General features: G+C 37.8%; 1 pseudogene across 1 annotated transcript; it reads left to right on the plus strand.

Moving 5' to 3' along the window:
- The first annotated feature begins 5165 nt into the window (after positions 1 to 5165).
- On the plus strand, positions 5166 to 6082 carry LOC137723721 (21 kDa protein pseudogene; annotated as a pseudogene). Its single transcript, XR_015961544.1, has one exon. The product of XR_015961544.1 is annotated as a 21 kDa protein pseudogene (transcript).
- Positions 6083 to 20658: the final 14576 nt, after the last annotated feature.

Raw genomic sequence — 20658 nt, forward strand, 5'->3', positions numbered from 1 at the left:
GTTTTCATGTGGCTATCTGGCTTATTACGGAGGGAGTAGGATTCTCCTCCCTCCTATTCTCATCCCCTTCCCTCCCTTCCTCTCACACTTTGTTTTTTGTCCTTTTGTCCCTATAAAAAAAATTGATATAAGATGTTGACGTGGTTGAATTGTAACCGTTCAAGTACGAGGAGAGAGAAGGATACTCCTCCATTACGAGTACAGATCAAATGCATGCGTGCCACTATTCTGCTTGGATGGAACTAAGTGTCTCTGATTGGTGCATGTTTGTGTTGAGTTAGTGCCTATCTAACTGGGTTTGTCAACGAGCTCTGGGATTACATAATTTTTCCTTACTTTCTGTATGTGCTTTTAGATGAAGGTGGGTGGTAGGGATTTTTGTATTACTTAATCCAGTTAATTGAAATATTATGCTTAAATAGGGATATAGCAATTCTAACTGTTAAACCCGATAACCATAGATAACCGTCCAAATGAATTGGATTTGGATATGAAAATTTGGGTATGGTATGGATATGGAGAAAAAACGTGAACCTTATTCGGTTATGGTTTTGGATATGATTATAGGGGTCTCCAATCCGTATCCATCCCCAAATCCGATCCGAATACATATATATATATATTTGATATATAATATAATTTTATTCAATTTACCGAACCCTCCCTATACTAATTCATTATGCATGCATCAAACCATATACTATATTTATTATGTACCAAACATCATGCATGGGGCATACCAACAACCTCCTCAATTCAATACTTTTATTGTTATACTCAACTAAATTAATTCATTGAATCATTTTATATATCAATTATCAAATGTTACAGGTTTATCAGATTCATCTCTATTCAAGAGTCTTATTGTCAAGAAATTGGTGCATGTTATCATGAACAACTTCAAATATATTGTTATGGTTTTTTTAATTGGATGTTGCTATTTAATTACGGAATTAGTATTTACTGAAATTTATAATGCGTCAATTGGATGAATATATATATATATATATATATATATATATTTTTTTTTTTATTTTTTTTTTGTGACGATGATGGATATAACCGATAACCGATTGAAAATCCGTTACCAGGTGAATATGGTTATGGATAATCTCCGATGGTTAATTTGCGGTTATGGATATAGTTAATTTTCGTGGTTATGAAGATGAATATAATGTTTCTGCCCCCTAACCGAACCGTTGTTATCCTTATGCTTGAAGCCTTTAAAGTATAGTTGTTCAAGCCCATTTTGCCCTTCAGGAGCGGGATTATGTGATCAGCCAGTCGATCCACTAGTCGCCTAGAAGTATCCAATCCCGCTTTTGAAGTATTTCCTATAACTATTAGGGGGCGTTTGTTTGCCCTCACTAAGTCGGACTGGACTGGACTGGACTAGCTATTAGTCCAATACTGTGTTTGTTCCATGCTGGGACTAACATTAATGAGACTAAAGGGGACTAGCATGGACAAAACCCTTCACTAAGAGGTCTTAGCGAGACCCCCCAATAACCATGGGACTAGTTAAGACTATCTTCTCTTTCTTGTCCTCGTCATGCTCAACGACCACTCCTGACAGACTCCTCGTCATCTCCAGTCACCTAGATCAATCATTAACTTTCCGACTCTCTTTCAGATCCATTTCACAACCAACTTTCATATAAAATATACCAAATTGAAGCTGGGAGTGACAAGATTACGATTTTACCTGAATCGAGGCCAAAATGTGGTCGAATGTGGTCGGAAAATGGCCTAGAAGTCTCGGTGTCACATCCCCGCCCGGGGCGGATCACTTCCCGGGCCCACTCCACCACCGTAGCACGATATTGTCCTCTTTGGGCCCCGACCACGCCCTCACGGTTTTGTTTTTGGGAACTCACAAGCAACTTCCCAGTGGGTCACCCATCATATGATTGCTCTAGCCCCCCTCTCGCTTAACTTCGGAGTTCCTACGGAACTCGAAGCCAGTGAGCTCCCAAAAGGCCTCGTTCTAGGTAGGGATGAGAATATACATATAAGGATCACTTCCCTGGGTGATGTGGGATGTCACAATCCACCCCCCCTTAGGAGCCCGACGTCCTCGTCGGCACACCACAACCAGGGTTAGGCTCTGATACCAAATTGTCACATCCTGGCCCGGGGCGGATCACTTCTCGGGCCCGCTCCACCACCGTAGCACGATATTGTCCGCTTTGGGCCCCGACCACGCCCTTACGGTTTTGTTTTTGGGAACTCACGAGCAACTTCCCAGTGGGTCACCCATCATAAGATTGCTCTAGCCCCCCTCTCACTTAACTTCGGAGTTCCTACGGAACTCGAAGCCAGTGAGCTTCCAAAAGGCCTCGTGCTAGGTAGGGATGAAAATATACATATAAGGATCACTTCCCTGGGCGATGTGGGATGTCACACTCGCCCTGTTTGGGCTTCTTCAAATCCATGACAGATTCAAGCATGCAAAGGTAAGATCTTGGTCCAGGGATGGTGATGAATTTTTTGGCGGTGCTAACTTCATCAAATTTAACGAGGGTTGGTCGGAAAACACATCGGGAAACCTGCAACTCGTCGGGAAAATTGGAGCCGTGAGGTTCCGTTTGAACAATGCATAGCTAGAGAGGAAGGGAGAATAGAGAAATAGAGACTAGAATCAGTAAGGAGTTTGACCAGGAATGAGAAAGAGACATGAATTGAAAGGTCTGAGAGGAAAAAAAGAGGGAGAGGGTGGGACGATGAGAGAAGAGGAAAAGAGTGGGACGGAAATGGTAGGAAAAGATGGAGAAAAAGATAAGATCATAATAAAATATTAATAATTTATATATTAAATAATATAATATTAGAATTTGTTATTATTTAGCTTCTTAGTCTAATACTGCACCAAACGCTTCACTAAGTTATTCCAGTTTAGTCTAGTCTAAGCCAGTCCAGCTTAGTCCTTGAAGCTAATCCAGTCCGAGATAGTCCGGCGCAACAAACGCCCCCTTAGTACTCTTAGAGCACTTCCACCAGGGGTGGGATAGGCCGGCACACAGTCAAAAAAATGGCCCGGCACCTAGGGAAGTCTCTCCAGCCCACGGGATTGCCTGGCACCCAGCCCAAGCTGGTCTCCAAGCCAGCCCAAAATTGACAGACCTTGGGACCGGCCCATATGATGTTGTGGTGATGTCAGCGATGGATGGAGTGACGAAGGGAGAAGGTAAATGGCCTGAAAATGATGGCCCGAGTTCGACGGAAAATCTGAAAAAAAAATGCACTGACAGCAAGTTTGCATCAACACAAAGGTTTCCAACACGATTTATATGTTAGAAACCATAAGAATAGGATTGAGAACTTACCCAAGTGAAATGCAAGAGATTTCACCGAGATTGGACCTTGAACTCATCGGAGTTGTCCGTTTTCCTTTGTCGGAATCACATGCAGGGAATTAAGCCCTCAAATTAACCACAAAAATTGCAACACAACAGGATTTAAAGCTCAAGAACACAATACAGTGATAGAAACATCACTTGGGGTAGAGATTGAGAGCTCAAGCTCTCGGCTTCAATGGTGGGATCTCGCACCATGCACCGATGCTGCATGCAAGGCCATGGTTGGGTTCCTTGAGCTCTAGGGATTACAAAAATAATATTTTGTGTTTGATTTGTTGAAGGTTTGAAGAGGAATGAGAAGGAGAGCTCACGGGAGTGAGCTGGAAAAGAGAGAGAGGGAGAGAAAATAGAGAGAGAGAGAGAGAGGGAGAGAGAGAGAGAACCGGTTGGGGATTATAGGAAGAGTACAGAGGGTTAGTGGAAAGATGACTTTATCTTTTTTTATTTTTTATAATACAATTATTATTTTATTATTTTATAATAAATAATAATAATATTTTAATAAAATTGACTAGACTATTTTTTTTAGGGATAGAGATGCTCTTGGCCTATTACTGTTCATTGGAGTCTATCACTGTTCACTGAGTGGATAAATACGCTGGGTGCTGGCACAAAGTCTTTAGAGGTAAAATTGCTCTTAAATTAGTTATTGAAGTATTTGGTTTTTGGGTGGAAGATTACTCAAGGTAGGCCAATTAACAGTAACTCAACACTAGACTGACAAATGTTGTTGGCCAAGTCTTACTTTGATTCTGCTTTTGCCCCAACCTATAAAAATCAATGTAATAAAGTAGATAACTAGGTGCTTTGGGATTAATTAAAATGGTTAGGCTTACATTAACTCCACACAGTAGATGATAAGATGTAGATTTATTTTCTCTAAAAAAGGGACTAGCTAGTAGCTTCGTCACTGAGTTCATATTTTGGAGATTGTGAAGACTCATATAAGCATTTCAGCCTCTTATGATCATTATCGTGTGATTTACCAACTTTAGGAATCGAATTTAGGGATTTGGATCTCATTTGGATCCTCATTGTGAGGATCTTAGGGACCTCTTTATATCTATCTGTTCATCGTGTGTGGTCAAAAATTATTTTAAATCTTTTATTTAAAATTATACAAACAATATCTAACGAAAGTTGACTGCATAAAGAGAATTCGAAGAAGATCTTCATCTCGAATTCAGGATAAGATATAGATTTAAAACAAAGGAAAACTGGTGATCTTTAAAATCCTTGCAACCAAAGAAAGTTGAAAAAATGTAAACAACAATAAAGAGATTAAATAGGTAATTAAAAAAAAACGGAAAGTAGTAGAAGAAGATAAAGGAAAAGTAGGCATGTGACCGCTTTATTTTTCTTTTGTTACTTTAACTTAATTTAAACTACGGGATGGAAGATTTGAATTTAAAAATAAAGAAAAAATTACATGTGTTATAGTCAATGTAGAGTTAGGAGACATTCTGGGCCGGAGTGCCTACTTTTGGCCATGCGAGCACTACTATTTTCCATGTATGCAAACAAATATTTTACTACGAACTATTCTAATAGAGTGTGATATTCACGCATCTTATTTTACTTCTTTAACACCTTTTTAATTTTGGATCGTCGGATCAAATGAACGGAAGATCAACGGATAGAAATTATCAATGGATGTGTAAGAAATAAAATGAGGTATGTAAATAATACATCCCATCTAAATTATGTGAAAAAAGATTTAAACTCGAATGCCTAAGAGAAGCATATTCCTTCTGGCCAACGTGATTAAGTCCACTTCTACGTTTGCTTGCGGTGTTTTTATTTAATCAACAACAAAGTAAAAAGACTTGTGAGTTCTCTCTATATTAACTCTCACAATCATCCAAATCCTACCCATCTCTATCCCCTACAGACATGGCAAGACTCGGAGATATATTCCTTTCCTTTCTAGTCCTTTTCTTCAATGTTTGTTCCATTGGCACGGCATACTTTGCCGGCGCCGCCGTTGCCAGACACTCAAGCTCCACAGATTTCATCAAAGCATCATGCAGAACCACCCAGTACCCTGTCCTCTGTGTCCAAAGCCTTGCAGCCTACGCAAGTGCAATAAGGCAAAGTGAAAGGCAACTAGCTCAAACTGCCTTGACAGTAAGCCTAGCCCGGGTGCGGTCAGCCGCGTCTTTTGTGGCAAAGCTGACTAGGGTTAGGGGGATCAAGCCTAGGGAGTACAGAGCTGTGAAGGACTGCATAGAAAACATGGGGGATAGCGTCGACCGGCTCGGCCAATCGGTCCGGGAACTAGGGCATATGGGGAGAGCGTTTGGGCAGGACTTCATGTGGCACATGAGCAATGTGGAGACATGGGTTAGTGCTGCACTCACTGACGAAGGAACTTGCCTTGATGGATTTTCTGGTCGTTTTATGGATGGGAATATAAAGAATGCTATAAGGAGAAGGGTCAATAATGTTGCTCACGTCACTAGCAATGCATTAGCACTTGTTAATCGCTTTGCTGCAAAACACAAGAACTGATTTTCACAACACTTGTTTTCTCTTTGCACATCCCTGTTTATTTCTAGCGTTTGGATTGAATAAATCAAACGGAAATCAAGAGGCTGAAACAATAGAGATGTGCAGAAGGAGAAAAGGGGTGTGTGAAAATCGTTTCATGTAGAGGTTATGTGTAAATGTTAAATGGAAGAACATCTACCTTGTGTAATATATGGGATATGTTTGGTTTGTCTTTTCTTTTTCTGTTGGTTAATCATAATCAGTCATTAGTGAGAATTTTGTTGAGCTCAAAATGCAAGAACATATCCCATCCAGATTGCCCTTTTGGTTATATATATAATTAGTGAAACTAAAAGAAGCAAGATGATTAAAGTGGTCTAATCTACTTGATTAGCATTTTCCAATTACCATGTTCTTGTAAGTTTGGCAGAATTGAATCAAGTGACCACTAAGAATTTTGAAACTTGAATCTTGATACAGTTGAAAATAATCTTATTGGATCTAAACCTTCAAGAAAATTCTTATTAGGGTTGATGACATATTTACTTGCATGGAATGCTTATTGTAATTATTACGATTTCAAATTCTGTTGCTGCAACTACAAGTATTTAGAGTATTTCGCTTCTTAACTTACACAAAGTTTACTAACACATGAAATCAAAAAAAATTGCGAGTGTCATATTAAAATTCATATACCACAATCTTAGAAAACAAGAGACGTGCGAGATTGATTATAGGGCAATTGGTCGCATATCCACTTAATTAATTTTGTCGTTAATAGCAAACAAAAAGTAAAAGGAGGAGCTTTCTTACAGAATATGACTGACATGTTTTGCCCTTTTTATTGATATTTAAGCGTGACAAACCCACTCTGAATCCAAAACTTTATTAAAGCTGTTTTGTTCTTTTTCCTATCACTATCAGTATCAAAATCTATTAATCTTTAGATTATCTCCAGATTTTAGGTCATTGTTATCTTATCGCGTAATAGTTGTATAGATACGCCATGTTTGGTCTACATTGAGTGAGAGTACTTGTCACATCCCGATCCGGACGGGACCATTTCCTGGGTCCGACTCCACCATAGCACGATATTGTCAGCTTTGGACCCTCAGCACATCCTCACGGTTTTGTTTCTAGGAACTCACACGAGAACTTCTCGGTGGGTCACCCATCATGGGAATGCTCTCGCGCACTACTCGCTTAACTTCAGAGTTCCAACGGAACCCGAAACCAATGAGCTCCCAAAATGCCTCGTACTAGGTAGAGATGAGAATATACATATAAGGATCACTCCCCTGGGCGATGTGGGATGTCATAATCCACCCCCTTTAGGGGCCCGACGTCCTCGTCAGCACACCACGATCAGGGGTAGGCTCTGATACCAAATTGTCGCATCCCGATCCAAGCGGGACCACTTCCCTGGCCCGACTCCACTGTAGCACAATATTGTCCGCTTTGGGCCCCCAAGCACACCCTCAGGGTTTTGTTTCTAGGAACTCACACAAGAACTTCCCAGTGGATCACTCATCATGGGAGTGCTCTCGCGCTACTCACTTAACTTCGGAGTTCCAACGGAACCCGAAGCCAGTGAACTCCCAAAAGGCCTCATGTTAGGTAGAGATGAGAATATACATATAAGGATCCCTTCCCTGAACGATGTAGGATGTCACAGTACTCGTGCTTTTGTTGCTGCATTGCTGCTTGTATATAAAGGAACAATGATGGAGACATTTTCTTCGAGTGATACCACATTATAACTATCTAATAAATTGATAATATCAGTCAAATATTTGACAATTATTTGTTGTACTATTGAGATAATATACTGGTTGTTCTCCTCCGCTGAATGAGAAGAAAAAAAAATTAAATTAAATAAATAAAAACAATATGTTAGCGATGTGGTGAACAGTAGAGAATTAGGTTGGGAAGAAACGTGATACACACATCTTCCCACAATTTTTTTACAAACTAAAGTATAAAAGCATTTCACTCATTCAAATGATCATGATTAAGTTCACAACGTGATTTGCATGTTAATTGGGTTAGAATTTTCTTTCTATAATTTTGTGGAATCATCTCTTAAGTTTTATTATCAAAATGTACACATCTGGGAATATGTAGCTCCTCTGTTCGCTTTCTTGGCTTTAAACTTTGATTATATTGGTATTGATTATTCTCGTAGTTCTTATTTATCACAAAAAAAAAAAGAGTACACATATGAATTTCAATGATACGTCATGGATCATACATGTATGTTGTAATAAATAAGAATGACATGATCAGATGTTTAGTCTCGTAAGTTTGTGTGATTGACCGTAGCATGTTTAGTTTATATATAAAAACTTACGAGAAGTCAACTAGGCACGAAAACATCCCTTAAGCTTAGTCTATTTTGTGAAGAAACTGAGACGATAAGCTAACAAAAACTATACACGAAAGCTCATCGAGGGCTCACGGATGCACGGATGCATGGATGCATGGAGAGGCAGGGACAGCTTGGCGCGATTTGCGGGCTAAGAAATATTAAAAAGATGGTTAATGAAAACGGAAGAGATCCCCCTCCGGATCTCTTCCATCAAAATCCATCAAAACTCACCAATCAATTAATTAGTGCTTTTGAAATTTAATCAAACGACTACAAACATGAAAGTCCTTTAAAAGTTATAATAATTTTAGCTGTTTGATCAAATGTCAAAAATCCGAATTAATTAATTGGTGGACTTTGGTAGAAGAGATCTGGCAGGAATCTCTTCCCAAGGAAAATGTCGATTTCAATGTGATTATATTATTTAAATTTGCAGACGACCAAATCTGGTGTAAATTGATTTTACACGTCACGAATGCAATGTCAAAAGAGAAAGATGATCTTTTCCGGATTCTCTTTGTGAGGATCCGTTTATCGTATATCGTGCGGCTAAAAATTATTATCAATATTTTTATTTAAAGTTAAATATAAACAGTACATAACAAAAACTGATCACAAGATGTACAATGAACATATGTGATTGGAGAATCCTGAGATCCTCACAAAGAGAATTCGGAAAAGATCCTCGGTCATTAAAAGAGATGAAGCAGATATCAATACAAAAGTTTGTGTTCCTTGTTTCAATGGTAATAAGTCTATACTTCAAACGTTGTAACATTTATGCGATCTGTCATTACATTCCAACTAAGCTCCAAGTAATCAACCAAGTAATTGAGCTAAGATGGGGAATTTAATCTAATGATATTCTCTTTATTTATAAATGAGAGGTCTTAAGTTTGATCCTTACTAAAGAAGAATTTGAACTACATTATTGCTAGCCTATTATGAAACTTAGCTTACTCTCCCACCTCATAATGTAGATAATATCATTTGTTAAAAAATAAAAATAAATAAATAAATAAAAAATGTTCATGAGAGCAATCTTAACAAAAATATGAGAGCAATTTGTATAAAACGGCTTGACTGGCACGTAGGGATGAGCAAAATACACATGGGTTTGGGTAACCGCGATTACCCCCAATTAAAGTTCACGGTTACAGTTATGGGTAACCGTTTAGATGAACAAACGGTTATGGGTATAACCATTTATCCGTGAAATTTAAATGGACGGTTATGGGTATTACTCGCGGTTATAACGGGTATCCATCGGTTATGGGTATTACCCGCGGTTATAACGGGTATCCAATTACCCATTTAATTTAATATATGTAAAATTAAAAAAATTAAAAACCGTAAATGAAAAGTCAAATTAGAATTAACGTCAATTTTTTGCTGCCATGAAGTTGGAACTGAAAGAACCTGAGATGAATTTTTGTTGGTTTTGATTATTTGGAGGAGAAAATGTCGATGGAAAAAAGTGCTTGTGGAATATTTGAAAAATGTGGAAGATTGTGAACCAATTGATATTCTGTACATTTGGAATCTGGTTATGTTCAAGCTAAGAAAGAAGCTTTTAGTTCCTTTTAACATTACCATAAAGTTACAACTGACAAAGTTAATTGACGTTATTTTGCAGCTTTGAATTATTTAGTATTCAAAATAATGACTATTTTTTGTTTTTAGAAGCTTTACTTTGTAATCATATGGATTATAATTAAAGATTTGCTTGGGTGTAGCAGAAAAATATCATTCGTAAACTATTATTTCAATTATTAGAATTGTATAAGGACTTAAATGATTACAATAAGGAAATGCATGCTCAAATGTACTTATTTTGTTATTTTCACTTAACCCTTTATTTTATTATTTTCATTAAAACATGTAGATGGGTGAAAAAAGAGGTAAATGGATAAAAAAAAAAAGAAAAAAAAGGGACAAACAGGTTCAAAAATGGGTAAACGGGTAAATGGTTATGGTTAAATGGGTAAACGGTTATGGTTAAATGGGTACACGGTTATGGGTATGGTTAACCGTTTATAAACGGTTATGGGTATGGGTATAACCGTTTATGTAATTACTCAACGGGTAAACGGTTACACGGATATGAACATAAACTGTTATGGGTAAATAACCACGGTTACCCGTCTGCCATAACCATTGTCCATCCCTACTGTGTAATAAAAATTTATACATACATTATATTTTTAGTTCAAAATACTAAGGCAACAATTATGGGTTTCATATGAGTTTCTTCTTGAAATTCAAGCATGGTGAGAGCCTAGAAGGCACTTAATCTCCCCTTCGCTTCTCTCCTTTCACAGTTCTCTTTTTGTCTTTTCTCTTTGTAAAAAATTCAAAAGAAGATACTAACGTTGCTAAATGGTAATCGTTTAAATAAGAAGAGAAAAAAAAAATAGATTAGAAGAAGAAAAGATCCCACTTCCTATTAACATGCAGGATTTGGGAATTAATAGAGAATTCTAACGAAAAACTTCCAGTACTATTTATTTTAACGAAAAATCATATTTTTACACTAAAAAGTCAATCGTGATTCTATTCACTTAACCCTCTATTTTGTTATTTTCATTAAAACTCAAAGTTTTCAAACTCTTTTAATTAATTTTTTTAATTTTTTTTCAGGGGATAAAGACATTCCCAGTCCCCATAAAAGTGATTTGTGTGAGCTGCAAGAACAAGCGGGGAGCAGACAATATGCCATGGATGTCACGTGGACATAGTTTCGTTCTGTCTTGGATTTCTATGATTTCATCCGCCTATATTTGAAGTTTAATTGTTTATACAGTGAGAGAAAAAAAAAAGTGTTAATGCAACATATGTAATTATATGAGGAAGCAAATTAAATTAAATTTTAGTGGCAACTTTTAAAAGATTTAGGTGAAAAGTTTTAGAGAGATAAATTTTTTCTTCATGCATGAAATGTTTTGTCAGATTAAAACACTTATATATAGAGGTACGTTTGTAATCTTATTACGGTACACAAGATCAAGAGTGAAAAATAATAATACCAATACCCCTCACTCTCTTTACATGCATCATTTTTATGATACGGTTACAAAAATAAACAATGTAATACATTATGCCCGTTCTACTTCTATCTCTAGTAAATGTTATTTCTCATTTTCACTTTTTCCTATTTATAACATGCATGTCTTTTTTTTTCTTTATTGCTTGACTACTCATTTAGAAAACGAGAGAAAAAAAATTAATAAAAAGAGAAAAAAAATTTAATAAAAAGACAATTTAGCAAAACTGATTGCTGAAACTATGAGTATTTTATCGATATATGTGTGGAGCAAAAAATAATCAAGAAAAATATGAAGGCGACACGTGGTTTCTAGGGTGAAAATGACAAAATTACCCACAAGGAACACCGGAACTCCTACACGCGAGCAGTGGACAATCATCCCTCAATCAAGTCAAAAGTGCCCAAAATAGATATTTATTCAAAATCTATTTCATCCATCCTCATCAAATCTTCTCTGTAAGGTAACCCTCAAAACATTCCTTTCAAATTATATTAATTAGCTAATTAATTGATTTATTACCTAATTAATCTATTAATGGGCTAATTAACTACAAATTACACCCAAAAATGCCACAAAGGGCCGGTCACCATCTCTCCAAAGGGAGCTGACCACACCCTTATATAAACATCTCATTCTCTCCAAAACTCAAGTTCTACACTCTTGCAAAATTCTCTAAATTCTCTAAACATTTTTTCCTCAAAATTCTAACTTTGACATCGGAGGTTCTTCGCCCAAAGCCCCACATTCATCGTGGGTGCATGAGGCTCTTGGCCTTGACCTAAGGTGTTGTTTGTTTTATAGGTGCAATTTTATCCAAGAATAAGAAGGTAGAAATTTGCATCTACAATATGATTGACATGTCTTCAATTTAAAAATTGGTTTTTGATTTTCTCTAATATAATAAGAAGAAACATGTGACTAGTGAACATAGAGTTGCGGAGAAGCTGGGACAAAAGTTGGGATTGTGACAAAAGATTAAAACAAAAAATGTGGGGATGGGGTGGTGGGAGGAAGCTATCAGACCATCATGTAGCTCACCTTGATTTTTAAACTAACTTGTTTCTACAGTATGCATCCAAAATCTTACTCGCTTCATGTTATCAAAGAGATTCCAATTCATTATTTGAATCACCATCTGTTTATGGGGTTTTTCCTAGGACTCTTGAATAAGCATGTATCAAAAGATTTTTTCCACACTTATTTTATGTTTCTCCTCCTGTTATTTTGTTATTGTCTCTTAATTATTCTTTGATTATTCAGTCCAACGACTCGAATAAGAAAGATGAGAGCTAAGAAGGAAAAAAGAATGCGGAAGTCATTTTCCTAATTATAGGTAGTTTATACTTTTAATGTAATACAAAGCCTTGTAAAATGTGTTGTGTGTACTAATCACTTCCCGCCATCTTCTTCTCTCCTCCCTCCTCTGTAAGTCTTTTTCTCCTCCGCGAGAGTTCTCCTCTCTCTTTTGTGAGAGTCTCTCTCTCTCCTCCGTGAGAGTTCCTCTCTCCATTGGTGAGAGATCAGTTTGCTTCATTAGCCTCCTTCTTCTTCCACGATTTCTTCTTGAGTTTGATTTCAATCTTGCTCTATCCCAAATCCACCAAATCAAACCTTAGACTTGCTATATCCCTCGTCTTCTTCAACCCTGCTCCCAATTGCTGCCCCCGCTACCATTATGAATTTATGAGAGTCGGTGAAATGCTTCCCTAACAGTCATCATCGATTCCCACACGTTCTTCACTGCTTTTTAAAATTTTCGTCCCATTATTTTCTCCCTTCCCTTCCCTATCTGCAAACTGCTATCTTTCAAACCCACAGATCCATCATCTACCTTTCCACCCCGCAGTTCATTCCTCCATAACCTCGGCTTTGTTCTAAGAACAGCACACCAGTGATTGGCATCATATTTGGATCATCCCTTTAATGCTCCTTACCCGATTACCTCTAAAGCTTCCCGACCAAGCTCTGTGCTGCTGCTTTGGCACCCCTAAAATGCTTCTAAAAATACCAATTCCCTCTCCTTCTTCCCTATCCTCTCTGCTCGTTTCCTGCTTTTCCTTCTGTGTCTTTCCGTCAATCGACACTGTCGTCGTTAGAACTATAATCAGCGGAGCCATGGAGCAGCAGAGCAATCAGAAGACTGCCCGGCAACAAGACGAACTCCAAGAAATGCACCATGGTCCTGTCCCCGTCGAAAAACTTTGGGTAAACCAATTTCAAATTCACACTCCTTTCGAGCAATTGAACGGCTTCCTCATGTGGGTCCTTTTTCAATCTACCTCCGATGGGGTTTTGTTGCTCAGATTCGAAATTTAAGAAATGGGTTATCATTTTCTTTGAAATTGGGTTTGAATTTCTGTGAATTATTGTTCAAGATTGTATATTTTATATGGGTTTTTCGTAATTACAATGAATTATCCATCTTGGGTTTTGTTATTTACCCACTATGATATGATAAACCCCAACCAACAACCGACCCCGTTTTTATTTCCAATTTCATATGGTTTTTTATTTTTTGAGGTAATCGGGTTTTCTGGGTGCCAAAGCAGCTTGCTGGGGAAGCTTTGGAGATAATGGGGTTGCTGGGGCTGGCGGGAGGTGACCCCGACGGCGACTGTGAAGAAAGAAGGGATGGAGGGTTGGGTGGGCACAGAGGAGAGAAGGGATGGAGGTTTGGGCGGGAGTGGGGGTTAGAGCAGCTCCACCAGAGCTGATAGCCCGATGGACTGCCTATCAAACAGTCCCAAACAGCCTGAGCAAGAAGGTCCAGCCTAAGCTGGCCCGTGAGGCCGAAGTAGATATGATGCAAGGCTAACGTCGTCCTGATGTCAGCCACGTTCAGCTTCTTTTTTGCGTCAGGCGCTGGGGCTCGCGTATGCAGTCTTTCGTTAGTGACCATTGGAGGCCACATGGTGCCTCCTAGCCCGTTGGATCTCAACGGTAATTTTTTTTATACTGTTGGATTTCCAACGGTAATAAAAATTTTAAAACCTTATTTAATTTCAACAGTTGGATTTGAGATCAACGGTCCACGTTATTCACCTTTATAAATTAAAAAAAAAAAAAGAAAAAACAGTTTAAAATTGTGAAATCATACCGTTGTGCCATGTGGCAGAATTTGGAGTGTTGGAATTCAATTTTTTTTTAATCCAACGACAGATATTAATTATATGAATAAAAATTTAAAAATATAAAAAATTAATAAAAATCCAAAAAAAAAAAATTGTTGAAAAATTAAAAAAAAAAATTGATTTTACTTTTCTATAAATACCATCTCATTATCTTCTACCTTACATCACAATTTCATATTTTCTCAACTACTTTCAACTACATTCCTATCTTTCTCTCAAAGTTTCAATACAATTTTTTTCCAACAAAATGGCTAATGATGCAGGTATGAATTGGATGCTCATTGAAGATGTTGCATTGTGTACTAGCTGGGTTGAAGTTACTCATGATCCGATTATGGGTAATGAGATGCAGTTGCGAGAAATGTGGAGTCTTATTCATATCAATTATCTTACAAAAAATGAGTGGGAAAAGAACCAAAGAATCGATGTCCAGTTGTTGGAAAATACTTAGCCAATCGTTTAGTATGTGGAGAGACGTCTTGGCAAAAGCTAGTAGTAATCTTCGAAGTGGGGAAAATTTAACGGATTAGGTAACAATATATTATTTATTTGTTTGTAATATACCCAAATTTACATTAGCTACTTTCATTATAATGATTTTTTCTCCCGCATTATGTAGACACTTCAAGCACAAGCTTGGTATAATGCCAAATCCAAAAACCAAAAGTAATCATTCACCTGATGGGAATGTTGGAATATTGTCAAAGACTGTCCTAAATTCAAAGTTATGCTTGTCGGTCTAGAAGTTGTCATGAACAACACCCCTCTACACTCTACACCTGATCATGACTCACATGTTCATGAAGATGATGCAGAAGAAGTGCCGGAAACGCCCCCTGAACAAGCGTCGGGGTCGACCCGCTATCCAATTAGGCCTCAAGGTAAGAAGGCTTCAAAGAGAAAAGGAAGTGCTTCCAAGAATGATTATGCAAAGTATATGGAAGAACTTGCTTGCCAAGGTGAATTGACTTTAGCACAGGAAATGGCTAAATTTAAGGCTGATAAGGCTAGAGACTAGGCAAAAGTTGCAGCTGTTGAGAGAGAATTTCAAGCTAATGAGAGAGAAAGAGAGATACTTAGGCAAGAAAGGGAACATGTTAGAGAAGAAAGAATGGCTCAACAAGATCGTGACATTATGAACACGCCTTTAGAAGGGAAGTCTCCAAATTCTAAATATGTTTGGAAGTCGGAGAAAGCGGACGTAATGTGAAGGAGAAGATCATTCACGAGCCATTCATGAGGCCATTATTTTACATTCACTTTGTTTGTATTCGAAGCCCATAATTTTCCAATCACTTTGGGTTGTAATTTATTATTTATTGAATAAAGTACTTTATATTGTTTCTAATTTATTGAATTTAATACTTTATTTAAAAGTAAGAGTAAATTTATTGAATTTGGTAATTTATTTATACTGAGAGAATCTTTATTCAAAAGACATAAACACACCAAATAAAATTACATAAACATACCAAATAATAAAAAAACTCACTAAACTCACTAAAAAAAAAAACACACTAAATGAACTTAAGTATATTCAGCTTGTTTCAATTCCAACTGGTGCTCTATCAAGTCAATTTGTCGGGTGCATATATGGCCTTTGAAGTGCAGTATATCGTTGAATGAGCCTTTCATTGTAACGTTCATCCCTTTCTAATGGCTCGTGTTGCACGAGTTCTTCGGTGGCGTCATGAGCACAATATATTTGTGTTCTAGAATTGTTCATCGTGTCTGGCTCATATTCATTAACGACATCATAATCGTACTCATCTTCCACAATCATGTTGTAAAGAATGATGCACGTCATCATGATGGATCGAAGCGACTCTAAATCAAACATTCGGGCAGCACCCCTGACAATCGCCCAGTGAGTTTGAAGGATACCAAAACAACGTTCCACATCCTTCCTGCACCCCTCTTGACAGCTTGCAAAGTGTTTTTCCTTTGCACTTCGTGGAAGTGGCATTGTTTTGACAAACGATGACCACCTAGGATAAATGTCGTCTGCTAGGTAGTATGCCCCGTCTTACTTATGTTCGTTGACCTAGTACGTGATTTTTGGTGCCTTTCTTTGCAGGACATCGTTGAACACTGGGGATTGGGTAAGGACACTGAGGTCATTTTGAGCTCCCGGAACCCCAAAAAAGGCGTGCCAAATCCATGTATCATAAGATACCACCGCCTCCAAAATAATACTTTTTGCTCATTTTCTATTTCCATAAGCGCCTTGCCATGCACTTGGACAGTTTTTCCAGGTCCAATGCATACAATCGATGCTTCCAATCATCCTAGGAAAACCTCACATCTTGCCCTTCTTCACAAGCCTTTGCAAGTCTATCTCAGTAGGTCTCCGGAGGTACTCTATAGTGTAAGTAGTTTCAATTGCTCCGTAAAACCTCATCAGGGACTCAAGAATGGTTGATTTCCCCATCCTCGCTATCTCATCCACTTGTTTGCAGATGCTCTATATGCAAGCATCCGCAAGACAACAATAATTTTTTGCTCAAGAAGGAAACCCATTACACCAAAAACATCATTCTTTTGCACAAAGTAAGAATCATGGTTGCAAACAACAATCATGATTTTGTTGAACAAATGTCATTCCATTCTATAACAACGTCTAAAGTACGTATCAGGGAATGCACTGTTACAAACAAAATAATCATCCAAGAGTTTCGTATCTCGTCGTTGCCTGCTTCTATCAAGGTTTGCGGAACGACTGGGTCTACAGGTCTGAGCCACAGCTGGGATGACTCGAGGGGAATGTGAGGCTCTGGTCATTCTTGCTTCGTCATCTCTCCATCTACGCTCCTCTTCATCTTCCATCTCATTTTGGCCCACCTGGAGATTGAACATTCCTTCTGAATGGTTAACAATTCTTCCTCTTGTTGATCGATTTCCCACATCATTCTTGAAGAATAAGACATTGTAAGAAGGAATCAGAAACCCTGAATAATGATAGAGATCTTGAGAAAATTAGTGTGAGATTTCTGAGGATGGATGGTGGATTATATGGAAGATTAAAAAAGGATTAGGTTGTAGATAATGCCACGTGGCATGTCGTCATTCGTTAAAAATCTGATCGAAATCTATCCTCAAAAATTGTAAACAGATTGTGACACGTGGCACGACGTGATTGGTTAAAAATCTTATCGGAAATCTATCCACAACGATTTTGAAAAGGTAACGACATGTGGCACAATGACATTGGAAAAAAATCTTATTGAAATCCATCACCAATAATTGTCTTTTCGGATAATGATACGTGGCACAACAAGAACGATTAAAAATCTTATCCAAAATTACAAATAAAATTATTTTGTATATAAAAGAAAATACTAATATTTTATTGCCTATTGCCAGGACTATTTAGTGTAGGGGTAGAGATGCAAAAGGAAGTTACTGTTCATTAAGGGCAGTTACTGTTCACTAGGTGAATTAAATAGTGAGTAGCCCTGGGGGGCCTTAGCAACGGTGAAACTGCTCTTAAGGTAGGAGAGGTCCATATTTTTTTTAATTTTTTAATAATTCTTGGGCTTATATTGACACATGGCGCCCAATCAATGTCCACGTGAGCATTACGTCATCAGTTAACGGCTAATTTAACAGTAACCTTAACGAATGTATGAAAGTGTCCCAAAATTATGACTTCAAGTATTACTTTGGAATGAAAAAAACTTCATGTACCAAATGTTGAAAACTAAGAAACTTCAGGTAGTAAACTGAGATTAATAAAAAAAAACATCTAATCTTCGGGGTTGATGCCTCCTGAAAGTTAGAAATCTCCATGGTGGTATCTTAGGTATTATCCACTTGTGCAAAGTTTGTCTCAACCTTTTAATGACGTGAATGATACTTAGCAATGGCATTAGGGGAAGCTCGGCAACACCAGACCAATGTTGTTTGGAACCACATCGATAACACATATCAAGATCAATGGAATTAGTATTGGCTGGAGTTTTCCCTTATTTATAAAGTCAGAAGCCTTAGGAGCCAGTTAATCACACTTCGGGGCCGAATTTCCTCCATTAGGTGGGCCTTTGCTTTCTCTACCTTGAACCTGTGGGTAAGGGTTCAACTCCTTATCACGACCATGATGCTTTTGCATTTTTGTGGCCGCACACATGCGTTTTGGGCGTCACATTCAAGCTAGTAGTTCTAGCTTGATAATTTTTCATAAAAAAAAGCTAGTTCTAATTTTCAGCAAGAAGTAAGACAGATCAAATTCGAAAATTTGGCAAACTTCTGTGCCTGATATTGTTGTTGCAGGACAATATTGGTGGTATGAAAGGTCGAATCTCCAGGATTTTGTTCGGACAATTCTTTGTTACAGAACTTGAGAAATGATCATATTCAACACACTTCAGATTTGTATTCATTCACAGACTTAAAATCTTGGAAGCGTAAATGATGCTAGTCATGTCTTTCTTCATGCAAGAAGATATCTTTCTGGTGACTGAAGTGTTTTGCCAGAGCGAGCTAGCGAGTGTGTGGATCCTCTTCAGCAAGGTATTCAGTTTGCAGTGCATCATGCATATGTCTTTGGATGAAGATTATAGGGTTGCTTTGTCAGCTTCACTAACTGTTCATCTTTAACCTCTTCAATGGTAGCTTGAGACTTTTGGCGGTTAGATGGAGCTTCACATTTTGAACCCACGTTAGGTAGTTTTTACCAAAGACTTCTAGAATAGTAAAGTCAAGTTTATTCAAGTTCAACATGGCGCTGCAATGGAGGGAACAAGATTGTGATTAGTCTTATGGAAAAGTTAAGATCCATAGACGTAAAGTAGAACATTCGGGTTCTATATACATGTATTAGTTTAATTTTACATGAAATTTTTTGAGTTTCATGGTGTATGTTTTGTTTGAAAATTTAGATTTCGAAGGCATTGAATTCGAAACAACGTAGTCGAGTATAGATGAACTTCTGGTTTATAAAAAAAGGTACCTACAAGAACACTACATACAATATGCATTCAGGTGTAGTGAAATTGGGGTTGCTTCAGGAACCCAAATGTGAGTAGTTTTGGAACTACAAAAGGATGTCAACTGTTGAAAAATAAAATAAAATATTGAATCATTAATTTAAAAAGTGGACAGCTGATTGTTAATTTGTTTTGTCGAATTAATAGATTGATGGTCACTAAATTAATTCAATAGACCATGACCAAAGAAGGGTTGACCGTGGAAGCAATGGTGGAGATTTGAGTGTTGAATGGTGCCAAAAATTTTGGGCCTTCTTCCTTGCAAAAATCCAACAATTGTTGTGACAGCCCGTCCCAGATTATTTGTACTATAGGTGTGAAATGACATTTTTGCCCCTAGTGGTTATTTGTTATTTGTGTGATTGTTTTGAATGCTTGGTTGGTTGCATCTGTGCCACACATCCATCCTCATCTCTATCACCTCCTTCCATATACCTTCCTTGTCCCGAAGACTCTTTCTCTCTCTCCATTTTCTTCCTTTTTCGTACGAACCAGGACCAAAACCTTCGAAAACGTTGCGGATCGAGGTAGAAAATTGTGTCTTTGTGTTCGTGAGGACCATACGAGTCCAACCATACCAATTTCAGGTAAGGAATCCTTCAATTTCACGTTGAACTAGGGAACCTCGATTTTGGTCACTGTTCATGCACACGTGAAATGTTGTTTTTCAGGGAATTTGAAGCTTGTAGGAAGCTTAATGAGGTCCTTAGGAAGCTCGGGATGGTTTGTTGGAAGGTTTTGGACGTCGGGATCGTGAGTTGCAAGTTTGGCCGGATTGTGAGAAGTTTCTACGGCGAGATTCCGTGAATTTCAGGGCTTGAAAGTGGTAAGGTTTTGTTCTACTTGTTGTAAGCTTCATTTTGGTACCAATTTCATGGAATTTGGTTGAAAAACGAGTGAGAAACGAAGGTTTGAAATTTTTCCAGTTTTCCGGCGATAGCGACGACACCGAAGGTGTGCGGGAGAAGAAGATGGAATATTCTTAATGGCATCAGGTTAACTTTAACGGAATCTGTTAGTTTTAACGGAATATTCCCTAACGCCGTTAGGGTTGCCACACGTGCGCTAGGCACGTGCCGGCGCGTGGGAGGTCAGAAAATTATTTTAAAAATATGGGGATGTTCATGAGGTAGAGTAGATCACGTTGGCGTATTCACACACCCCATTTGAGCATTGTATGAGAAGTTATTACTTAGTTTTGGTTATGTGCTTTAAATTAACGTTTTTATAGTTGTTTCGCATATAGGTGAGACCTATCCTGAGGACGAGCACAGTCAC

This window comes from Pyrus communis, chromosome 4 (genome assembly GCF_041283825.1).
Source record: "Pyrus communis isolate YQ-2024b chromosome 4, ASM4128382v1, whole genome shotgun sequence".
Taxonomy (NCBI): Eukaryota; Viridiplantae; Streptophyta; class Magnoliopsida; order Rosales; family Rosaceae; genus Pyrus; species Pyrus communis.